Source organism: Rhagoletis zephyria, unplaced genomic scaffold (assembly GCF_001687245.7).
Source record: "Rhagoletis zephyria isolate East Lansing unplaced genomic scaffold, Rhagoletis_zephyria_1.1 Rzeph_scaffold_00175, whole genome shotgun sequence".
Lineage (NCBI taxonomy): Eukaryota > Metazoa > Arthropoda > Insecta > Diptera > Tephritidae > Rhagoletis > Rhagoletis zephyria.
In genome coordinates this window covers 364,943-377,222 of record NW_016157259.1, presented here as the reverse complement: position 1 = coordinate 377,222, position 12,280 = coordinate 364,943, and the positions used below count along the sequence as shown (strand labels likewise).

At 38.2% G+C, this 12,280-nt stretch overlaps 1 protein-coding gene across 6 annotated transcripts in view; it reads left to right on the top strand.

Annotated features, from left to right (window-relative positions):
• Nucleotides 1-12,280, top strand: part of Zyx (lipoma-preferred partner zyxin) — a 305,332-nt gene that overhangs the window by 15,794 nt on the left and 277,258 nt on the right. The window contains exon 2 of one of the 6 annotated variants that reach the window (XM_017608107.1): nucleotides 7,336-7,408. The exons of the other annotated variants lie outside the window; for them this stretch is intronic. The gene's annotated coding sequence lies outside the window, so the exon portion shown is untranslated. The remainder of the gene's footprint in view (nucleotides 1-7,335; nucleotides 7,409-12,280) is intronic. 6 annotated transcript variants of the gene reach the window in all.

The following is a 12,280-nucleotide window of genomic DNA, read 5'->3' as shown; positions in this document are numbered from 1 at the left end:
ACTGCCCGAATTGATCCCGACGCGCTTTTTGTTGTTTGAGAATTTCTATACGCACTTCGAGTATCTGTTTGAAGTCGGTGCACATGCTGGCTAATTTAGATTGTAACGCATACACCATGATGTAAGTCAATTCTTGAACCTATTGCGGTCGATCATCAAAAAGACTCTTCTTTTTGGCCACTGCAAAAGAAAAGGTAAAGTAATATTTATAATTAAGGACACCTATTCATTTAATACTCACGCATTGTCAATTTTTCCAACTTGGCATATGCACTCGCTATGTTTTTGCCAATATATTTGTGACAATCATAAATTTCTTTCTTTGGCATACGTCAATTGTTGCACCATAGCCTGTAAGAAATGCGTTAACATAATAATGTAAACATCTTCAAATGCACTTCTACTTCTAACTTAATGGTAAGTCTCTAATCTGTTGCTCTTATATAAAGTGCGTCTGCGTCGAGGTCTCTATCCGATTGCGGCCTTGGTTTACATTGGCCTTATCCGACAACTGGCGTATGATAAGCTGCGCCATTTCCAACTCATTTGACTTTTCTTTGACCTGATGTTCAACATCGGGAGCACGTTGCTGCATTACATCTAACAGCCTTTTCATTTCATCCAGATGAGCCGCTTGATGTGGCTAACACCCAAAAGGTTTGTTTACAAAGTGCATTTTGGAGTAGTTGAATAAATGCCAGTGGGCAGCCAGCGGCTCAGTTGCTGGCAACAATTTGCAGGCTTGGGCCAGCGTTTGTTGCAGCTGCCGGAAAAGTAGCTAAATAATGAAAGTAATTATATGTATAGCGGAGTAGGGGGTTTTCCTTTATTTTAAAAGCTTGGTTACTGATTTCACTAATTGACGACGATGCAACGATCACCGTGAATCGTTCCCACGACAGTCGGGTCTACGTAACCGGAACGACCCACATTAATATCTGGCCAAGGACTGTCACTCCAGCAACACTCCCCAAAAAGTCTTTGGGTTGTTTGTATGCTGTTACAACAACAACAACATCACCGTGGAATCGTTCTACAAATTGTTACCAGCAACTGACCCGCTGGCTGCCCGCTGGTATTTGTTCAATTACTGAAAAAATGCAAATCATTATAATGATTGCAGTGTTTTAACAGTTTCAGCGATTTGCATTGCATTTAAGAAGTACACATTCTTTACTTTTAAACAACCAATTTACCATTTAAAATTAAATAACTCCGGAAATCCGCGATTTATTATGCACTTTGTAAACAAACCTTTCAATTTCGCCCCAGCTGTTCGATTNGCATTGCATTTAAGAAGTACACATTCTTTACTTTTAATCGGTTCAATAGTTTTCGAAATATAAGCTTTTGAAAATGTTGAAAATTCCACGTTTAGCCCCCCTACCGCCGCCCCTGTCAATTTGCACCAAAAAAAAATATGCCGTTAAAATCCGGAAAAGGGGGCGGACCACGCCCACTTATTTTTTTCTCTAGCTCAAAGGTCAGTATTCTTTAGGTATTCCATTCTTTTAAGTAATATAGTATTTTTGTTAATTTAACCACGATAAAACATTTATAAAAGTAGTAAAGTAGTAAACATGCGAGGGTTGCATCTGAACACCGAAGTTGGTGCTGCCAGACGATTTATCATCACAATTTTTACTTGCGTCAACAGTTTTTTTGGGTAGAACTCCTTTCTGCGTAGGCGGCCTTTGGCCGCGATTTAGGATTATAACCCTTACCAAATAGAATTCTCCTTTTGGTGTGCACCAACTGGGGCTACCGCCCCAGTGATGTAGCCTTGGGGAAAGGATGAGGTAACTAGAATTTCCTTTCTGTGTGGTACACCTGGGGCTACCGCCCCGGTGATGTCTATTATGGTTACTGGTTACCCTTATTTTAGGTTCTTAATTTTTTTTTAAAATAGAGCCGCAGGCGACCACGCGATTTTTTATTCAAAATTTTCCTTTTTCAAATATTTTATATTATAAAAAATATCGACGCAGGCGTAAATATTTGCTATTTAATATTGTTTATTAAAAAATGCAAAAAATATGGATTATTGTTATGTAACTTAAAGAAAAACATACATTTTTGTTAAAAAAATGGCCATAATTGAAATTTTTTAGAGGTTGCTATTTAAAAAGCACATATCCAAACCTACCATTATATTGTGGAGGTCATTATGAAATATAAGTTGGTTATTTTACAGTCTCTAATTTTCGAACATGTGAAAGTAGTGAAATGGTTAAACGCGTTTTATATTGTTAAAAAATTAAATAAAATACATTTATTGTACACAAATCCCACGTGAACATTGAAAAGATCGTGCATTTATGCAAGTACAAGTGATAGCTGCACTTTTTATATGAAAATTTGCTAATGAAAGTGCAAAAAATTTTACCAACAAATTACTTAGATACTAGTATTAAAAAAGTGAAAATAGTGAGAATTTATGTAAACATATCTGTTTCTTAGGAACCTCGTAAAGTTTCATGAGAAAATTCGTTATAGTTTTGCTAAAACACAAAGTACACTAAAGTCAACCCCTAAAATTTCATAAGTCGTTCCACTTGATTTCCTGATCAAAAAGTGCATTTGCCACATCCTTTCATATAAATAAATGCACATAACACTCTACCTAATAGTTTACACACTTTTATTTTATTTTATCTTGTGTATAAATCACTTTGATCCAACTTTTATTAACTTGTAAATTACATTGAATTGTACCCACATTTATAATACGTTTGTTCGTCGAGCAAAAAATTTGTACGAATTTGTACGAATTATCACGATTTTTGCCCAAATCGCGTTCGTGCAGACCAAAAAATTATCCAACACTCAAAAATTGTGAGAGCAAAGGGACAGTTCTCTTGGAGAGAAGTTGCAAACTCTTGCTGGAAAAAATTTTGCCAGCAAGAATTTGCAAACACGAAAAACGTGTGGTTGTGGCGCATGGTTGCATTTTTGTCTACAATAATTTGAATAAATTAGTTCGTTAAATTTAAAAATTTATAAACACGAGCGATTTTTTTATGAAAAAAGGAAGTAAATAATTGTTGATATAATTAATTTAGTTAATTCCAATGATTTGAACTTAATTCGGCTGAAAAAAATTGTATTCGCAATCGGAATACAATTGCAACCAGAGTCGATTTAAGAAACCCGACAGCTAGTACGATGAAGAAATTGAAATGTATGTTAAAGAAAGTCGGAACAACAAGAAATATACATGTATATCCTGTTTTTGGCCATCCGAAAGAATTTTAAAAATTCTATAAAATTTTTTGTATGTTTGAAATGCAACCGTGGACGCCAGCTGGCATGGAAACTTGCAAACTCCTGCAAATTTGAGTTCGTGCAGAAATTTGCAAGTTTCTCAACATTAGAAAGAATTTGAGAGAATTTTTTCTTACTCTCTGATATTTTGAGTGTTGGATAATTCTTGCTGGATTTTCGACGAACAAACCTAATAGCACATAGTTGCAAACTAACACATAAGATTTGTTGCCATACCGTACAAAACAATACATACAAAGAAGCAACACAGAAAGGAGAATTATACTTAGTGAGGGTTATAATCCCTAAGTGCGGCCGAATGCCGCCTACCCAGCAAGATGTTCTCTGCAAAAGGTGTTCAGCCCCTCTTCTTTTGCAACACAGAAAAGAGAATTCTACGTAGAGAGGGTTATGATCCTTAAGTGCGGCCGAAGGCCGCTTACGCAGAAAGGTGTTCTCTGCAAAAGGTGTTCAGCGCCCCTTCTTCGGCAACACAGAAAGGAGAATTCTACTTAGTGAGGGCTTTATTCCCTAAGTGCGCCCGAAGGCGCCAGGTTTTCTGCAAAAATTTTCAGCCCCTCTTCTTCGGCAACACAGAAAGGAGAATTCTACTAAGTGAAAATTCCGAATTAAAAATCCGCTTTTATTATTCAAAATTCCAGTCTAGCAGAACCAAGTTTGATGTTGTTTTGCTATCGTTTATACGATAACTTTCACAACAAATTATATAAAAACTATAAGGTTGCATAAAGAGTTTTTTCCGCCGGATTGATATTTAAAACATAACGATTGATTTCCATTTTTTCAGCGTATTATGCACCAGCGCACACTGGGAAAAAATCTTTTTGTGTGAAGAAAGCTGCCTACTCTGCAAGTCCCACCCGATTTCGATAATTCTTTTTTAAAAGGTTCGGCCCAAACTGAAGGCATAAGGTTTTGGAATGGGCAGATTTTTGATACAAAGTGATCCGTGGCGGGCGAGTAGTTTCAAGTTCTAGGTCCTGGGTTGTTGTTGCTGTTGTAGCGTTGTCGTCAAGTTTCACTAAAGGCAGCCCTAGGAAGCGCCCAGCTTCTGTTGGGTTGGTCCACAGGGACAAACCCGTTAGGGTTGTCGGGTTTTCCGGGCATGCGAAGAGATGTTTCGAGTCACGTGGGGTCTCTCCGCATGGCGTACACTTATTTGGCACATCCTCATTCAATCTACTCAGGTAGGAGTTTAACCTGCTGCAGTAGCCAGAGCGAAGTTGGGCTATTGTCGTTCGTATCTCCCGAGGCAGATGAAGCTCCGTCTCGTCTATGTCTGGGGGCGGTATGCCTAGAACGGCATTCACAGGTCTAGAGTCTACATAACTCGAGACTGACTCCCTATGAATGCCGTTCAGGGCCAGTCGGTAAGCTGACGGGTCCAGAGGTTGCTTGATGAACCTCTGGACTTCGTCCGTCAGTTCATATAGATGCCTCCTGACGTGCCTAGGCGAGGGCTCCTCTGCAAGCAGCTGGCTGTTTGGGTGGCCACTTCCCGATCAGGAACTGCTTGCAGAGCATTATGTTGTGCTCCTTTACGGGGAGCATTTGCGCCTCGCCGTGGAGATGATGTTCGGGCGACATCAGGAGGTATCCTGTCGCTGTCCTGAGTGCGGTGTTCTGTACAGTCTGTAGCTTCGTCCACTGCGTCCTACTAGTCCCCGGCGACCACACTGGCGCTGCGTAGTTTAAAACCGGCCGGCCTATTGCCTTGTATGTTGCCAGCAACGTTTCTTTGTCTTTGCCCCAAGTACTGCCGGCTACCGACTTGGGCACCTTGTTACGGCTCTGTACTTTATTGACAATAGCGGTTGCGTGCGCAGAGAAGGAGAGCAGGCTGTCGAATGTTACTCCGAGTATTTTGGGGTTATTCGCCGTTGGAATTGGTGTGTCATCGACGTGAATTCCCAGCGGTAGCCTGACCTCCTTCGTCCAGGTTGTGAACAGGGTCGCAGAGGATTTCGTAGGCGAGAGGGCTAGACACTTTGCAGTGAAGAAGCGAGAAAGTTCGGAGAGATACCCGTTTACTTTCGAACACAGGTCATCAATTCCATTCCCAGTCGCCATGATCGAGCAATCGTCGGCGTAAGAGACAATCGAGACTCCCTCTGGTGGTTGAGGGAGCTTTGAAATGTAAAAGTTAAACAGTAGCGGGGAAAGGACACCACCCTGTGGAACCCCCTGTTTTATTTTTCTCAGACGGTGTCAAACGCCTTTGACAAGTCCAACGCTACTAGAATCGTTCTCTCACAGGGACGTTTACGGTTAAGGCCACGAGTTATCTGAGTGTTTATGGCATTAAGTGCTGTTGTTGTACTGTGCACTTTACGGAAGCCATGCTGATGCTTCGCTGGGGTCAGATGGTTCGCGAAATACGGGAGCAGCAGGGCCTCAAGTGTCTTCGCTACCGGCGAAAGGAGTGTTATCGGTCGATACGAATCGCCTTTGTTGGCGGGTTTCCCCGGTTTGAGCAGTGGGACCACTCTCCCCACCTTCCAGATGTCTGGGATGATGAGAGTGGCCATAGACAAATTGAGGAGGAGATGCTCTCTCGCTCAGTGGCGGTTACAGAATTTTATTTGGGTGGAGGGTTTTTTGGATCAACTTGCTTGAACCCTAATTTATTTTTCATGCAGGTAGAGGTTCGACTAATTTTTATTAAGTGTGAAGTAAAGTGTTTTGTGATATAATTTTACTTTTAGGAAGATTCATTTTGTGGATTTGGTGCAAGGTCCATTTACAGAGTCCCCTGTAATAAAATAATTATACTATTTTGTAAAAACCGCAAGATAAAAAGTTATACATTGGGTTTATTAAAGCAATATGTATATACGTATAAATACTTATTTCTTGCTTACAATGTTTGTCAAATAATAATAATAATAGTATATTGGCGCTTACACTTACGTTAGTCTTTGTCCGAGCTTCTCCTCCGATCCGCCTTGATGTTGTCACACAAAGAGGAGTTTCATTCGATTCGTTCGCTGGCTATCGAAGATCGAAAGTGAAATTCGTATTATGAGCTATGCAAGCGTGTCGAAATTTCGTTGAGTATCGAATTTTCTGTCGAACTGAATTTTGCTTTCTTTGGTGTAGCGAAGTGTTAGAAAATTGTGAAAAATGTATGATTTTGCATTTGTTTTCTTACTTTTTGGCGGGTAGACACTAATTTTAAAATGTTTTTATTAATTTCATGCAGTTCTAACGTCGCGAATACTAAACACAAGCTCGAAAGGCTGGTTTTACTTGTGAAAGAAAATCTAAATACTCTGTTGGCACGATTTCTGAAAACAAAATCATAGAGCTATTTATAGTTTTAATATATTTGTAATAGATTGGGATCACAAAATTTCTTAAATATATTTTATGTCAAAATATATTCGAAAGACTACACTTAAACTCTCTTAAACGTTTTCTGCTCCTGGCCAGTTTTCTAAGCTCTCATCCTCTGGCGAATCGTTGAACCAGAACTCCGTTGTACTAAATTTTACCAGGTTTTTATAAACTCGCTTTCTTTTTTATTTCATTTTAATTTGCACAAATTTACATATCGCACACCGTCTTCAAAAGAGTCACAACTCAAAATAATTCGTTGGTTAGAAAATGCGAATAACTATTTCTTAGCACATGATAATCATATGGGCAAGGGCTACTTTACCTTAAGTATTTTTTATCAAATTATAACAATAATTTGTTCCAGCTTTTTCTCAAAGGTAAATAAAAGCTCGGTGTATATTTTTAGCGCGTAATCTCAAGAATGCCAAATTTTGAGTTGTGACTCTTTTGAAGACGGTGTGCGATATGTACATTAGACTGCATCAGCAAAAAAAGTTTTTCCGCCGGGGTTACAAAATTTATTATATTTTAAGACGTCCACCAAAATATTTCTGAAAAATATTAAGATTTGAGCGAGGTGGATCGATTTAAAAACAAAAGAAAGAACTTTTTGGAAAGGCTTAAAAAAACTGCATAAAAACATTTAAAAATCTTTTCAACGGAATCGTAATAATAAGATTTTGGATGTTGTTTTGTTTAATTTTTTCACAGATAGATTTGCGAAAAACTTCAATAACTGGGCCAAAACAATTCATATTAAGACTTATGGAATCTCGATAGAAAGGTATTTTCCCACTATTTTTATTTATGTGCAAAAAAAGTCATTCGTGTCCCAATTTTTATTTTTATTTTTCAAATACCAACACATCTTAATTCAACCTTGAATGATGTTCGTTCATCATACCTTTCTCTTTCATCCTTTGAATTTGCTTATTAGCAAAGAAATAAAGTGTGAGAAAATACCTTTCCAATGATACCCTACCAGCCTAAATCGGAAAAGTTTAGGTTCAGTTATTCAAGTTTTTCTTATACCAATCTTTGAAAAAAGTTAAAAAACAGAGTCAAAAATCTCTATCTCTTTTGTTATTTGAGGATATTTTTTAAAAACATCTTTAAGAAACTATTTTTATTCATAAAAACTCCATTTTGGGGGTATTTTCAAATCGGTCCAGCTCGCTTAAGTCTTAATATTTTTCCAAAATATTTTGGTCGGCGAATTAAAATATAATATTTGTCAATGTTATTGTGGCTTATTAACATTTTATTTTTAATATTTTTATTGAGCTTTGTACCACGATTGTTTATTAGGAAAAATTGAAAAAGCAACAAAGTCTAAGCGGTAGAAGTTATAGCAGCTATTTCGGAGATCACCACATCTCCTCATCAGACTTCTTTTTTCTAGACTTCAGCAGGGATCGAACCTGCGTAATCGATGTTCAAAGTCAGAAGCGTTAACCACTGATCTATGTACATCCCGTAAACTCTTGTTGCTTATACATTTTCCTTATGCAACCAACTACTATCAAGTGCAGCTGATTTGCCGCTATTTAAACTCGACAGCGTGGTTGTTGTTGTCAATTCTATACATCCATTTGCTTATTTGCTTTTTTGTATAGTTTCAGGCAGGCTCTTCCTAAACTATGTATTTGTCAATGTTATTGTGGCTTATTAACATTTTATTTGTAATATTTTTATTGAGCTTTGTACCACGATTGTTTCAATTTTTCCAAATGCCTGCCTTGGCTGGTGCCACTTTAGGGCATGCTCAGGACTTCGCAACACGCCAGATTAGACGAGCGACTATGTGGGTCCCAGCTGTGCAGCCCAGTCGCATCCCTCCCCCGCGATGCCGCCAACCACCACCACAAGGCAGCACCCCATTTTGCAGCACATACAGCAAGGAGCCGGCAGGCAACACAACTCCTTAACTCCAAAAATATCAATTGGTCTCCCAAGGCACACAAAGGGGCTACAATTTAACTGTAACGGACTCCAGAGCAAGATCGAGGAGATAACTGTATTTATGGGAAGGCATGGAATATTAATAGCTGCGGTCCAAGAGACGAAGTTGCACGGCAATTCAACCTTGTTGAATTGCGCCGGATACAACGTGCAACGTCGAGATCGCGAGCGAGACAATGGTGGAGGTTTAGCATTCATCACGCACCACACCGTGCAGTATCCTCTTATTGAAGCAGATATCGACCGCAGGGATACCATCCTAGAATGTCAGGGTATTGCTATCCGGTCAGGCGATGTTGAGCTAGAAATATTTAACATATACGTACCCCCTGTCATCAGCTGCCCGGCAGGATATCACCTTGAAATAGGCGCGCTACTCAGAGGTGAAAACCGTATGGTAGTTGGTGACTTTACGCGCACCACGATCTTTGGCACTCAACCTTTGCTGACCCTAGCATCAGACCATGAGCCCATAGTGATCTCGATTGATAAACCTGCCGACTTAGCTTCCGTGGATCACCGGACCTATGTCAACTTTTCCAAAGCTGACTGGAAAGGCTTCGCGGATGTTACTGAAGGCGCCTTCACTGCACTGCCCATACCAACCGACGTTCACGTAGGTGAACGTAAATTCCGCAGGGTTGTCACTGCTGATGCAGCTCGCTTCATCCCAGCAGGATGTATTAAGGATCCACATCCGAACTTTCCTCCTTAAGCGGCTGTTCTAGCCGATGAGCGCGACAACCTTCGTCAGGCCGATCCCGGAAATCCCCGTATCAGGGATCTCAATTCGGAGATTCGGCAACTTGTGAAGGTACATAAGCGGAAGAAATGGGAAGAGCATTTGAAGACCTGCAACTTCGCCTCTGGTGTGAGCAAGCTTTGGTCAACCGTGAGGTTGTTGTCCAACCCGACGAATCGTGACGGCAGGGTCGAAATAGACTTTGATGACCACGCTTCGTCGGACCCGGAGCGATGCGCGAGCTATTTTAGCCGGCAGTTCATTCTGCATCCTCCGGTGGATAAAGCTAAACATCGAGAAGGCTGATTACATATTTAACGTTTTGCAATATAAAAATAATTTTTCTTTCAACTTATTAATATTTGCACAGTTTTTTATCTCGTTTGGTAATTCATTGTACATTTTATAACCTACGCATTCTAAGGACTTATTTGCGAACTCCGTTCTTACTCTATTATATTTTGGCTACTTCTAGTTTCATAATTATGGATCTTATTATTATAATGTATTCTATCACTCAAGTAATTTGGTAACATTTTTAATTTTATATTATGTATAAATTTCAATGTGTAATAGCTAATTTATTGTTTTATACTAAGCCAATTTGACATATTTAGCATTGTATTCTTCGATGTTCATGAATTACATTTTAATTTTAATCGCATTGCTTTGTTTTGCTGTATTTGTAGTTTCTTAATTTGTATATCACTTGGTAACAGTATTATTGTTGTGCAGTAGATAAAGTGGGGTTCAATAATCGATCGATATACCAATATTTTGTAATGTTGATTAATATGTTTGCAAGTTCTATACATAAAGCCTATTTTCTTTGCAATTTTGTTTTCTAAGTAACATATATGTTCTCCAAAATTCAGTGTTTCATCTATTATCACTCCCAAATACTTCATTTTATCTACTCTTTGAATTTCATAGTTTTTTATTTTCGGACTTATATCGCTTAAATCATTATTACTTATAATGTGTGTGTGTTTGTTGTGCGCTTGATTGTGTTGGCATAACAAAAATGAAAATAGTGGAAAAAAGCAAACGATAATTTACAAGGCGTACTTAGCACGGTGCATAGGCAACTGGCTGAGTCAGTGGGATCGTCGGTTCGAATCCTACTGAAAGAAGTCTGATGAGGAAATGTGGTGATTTCCGAAATAGCTATCACTTCTACCATTTTTTCAAATTATTGTTGCTTTTCCACAATAAAAATTTTCATTCACTCATTCATTCATTTTTTTGCATGAACTACAAAACTGCATATCCAAAATTGATCTAAAATTCGGATTAAAAAGTTTGGAATTTTGATGAAATTTTTTTTAAAGTTTGATTACCTTTTGTGAATTTTGTACAAAGTTTGCAAGATTGGTTTATATGGTTTTGGTATAGAATCAGCTATATCTTATAAAACTTAACAAAAAAGATTTATGATGGAAAACATTTTGAATATTGTGAAAAAACTAAATTACGAATACTTCTGTGAGTGACTGTATGTAAATCTCTTATTTGTAAATGAATTTAACACCTAACTAAATAAAAGCAAAAATTGTTATCCCCAACAGGCGTAAAAGAATTAAGTTTATTTATAGTTTAAACGCCCGATCTGGCTGGTTTAACTAAGATCAGCCAATCAAATGCCAGCCAGCTGTTCAATTTAAACTCAGTTTACTTAATCTAAGTTTAAACTGGCACTGAAAAACTGGCCTTCAGAGTATTCATCTAAACGCTTAAAGAATTATTATTGCTTAAAGACTATTATTGCTTAAGGACTATTATTGCTTAAAGACTATTATTGCTTAAAGACTATTAGCAATGTCATCCCTTATTCTTCTTTTATTTGCAGCATAAAAGTGTCTTCATGAACATTCTCTGATGTAGTAAAATTAGCATTTATATTGCATTCTACATTATACTGTCGACAGATGTTATGCAGCGCGCAACATACATTTACAATTTTAACTACCTTCTTAGGTTGGTAGTGTAAAGTTCTTTGCAAGCAACGAAATCGTCTCTTTAAAACTCCTATAGTTCGTTCTATTATGTTGCGGGCTGCGGAATGCGCGTTATTAAATTTATATTGTTGAGATGCATTTTGGGGATCCCGATAGGGTGTTAACATAAATGCTTCGATACCATATCCGGAATCGCCCAGTAGTCTGGATGATCGGTCTCCATTTTCGTATTCCCGTAGAAAATATTGCCGCGCAATGCTTACATTCCATACGAAAGAATCATGGCTTGCGCTGGGGTATCGTGAATCAACCGCACGTATTATCATATTGCTGTCACAAATCTAACAAAAAACTTAAAATTGCTTACATACCCTCAATATCAAAAATGTAAAATTTATAGGGAATTTACATGATTCAACTTTCACAGGCGATTAGTTCAATCAAAAGTTGAACGAAAGTAGGCAGCGGACCAACTTCATTGAAAGCGATTAGTTGAAAGGCCGTTTACACCAGGTGATTGGTGCTTTCAACTAAAAGTTGCCTGAAAAATCGCCTCATGTAAATTCCCTATTACTTACAATCATCGCATTCATAGTAAAATATCCTTTTCTGCTGAAGAATAAATGCTCATTGGTATGAGGTTTAATTATTTCAATATGCGTCCCATCGATACATCCTACGATGCCAGGAATTTTGAATTTGTCGTAAAAATAATCCCTCGACGCTCTTTTTTCGTCTGGATCCATTTTCATCTTGACCCTTCTTTTTCTTTTTTGGCGCTGTAGCCGCCTAAGCGATTTTGGCCGAGTTCAGCAAAGCACGCCAGTCGTTTCTCCTCTGTGCCAACTGATATGTGTATAAAGTTAGCGAAACAACATGAAGAAAAAAATGTCGCATATACCTATGAATCTGCCGTTTTTTTGCCGTTAATTAGTTGTGGAAAAAATAATTTTGTCGCTCTTGTATTTTTTTAGATATAAGGTGTTTTGCTAAC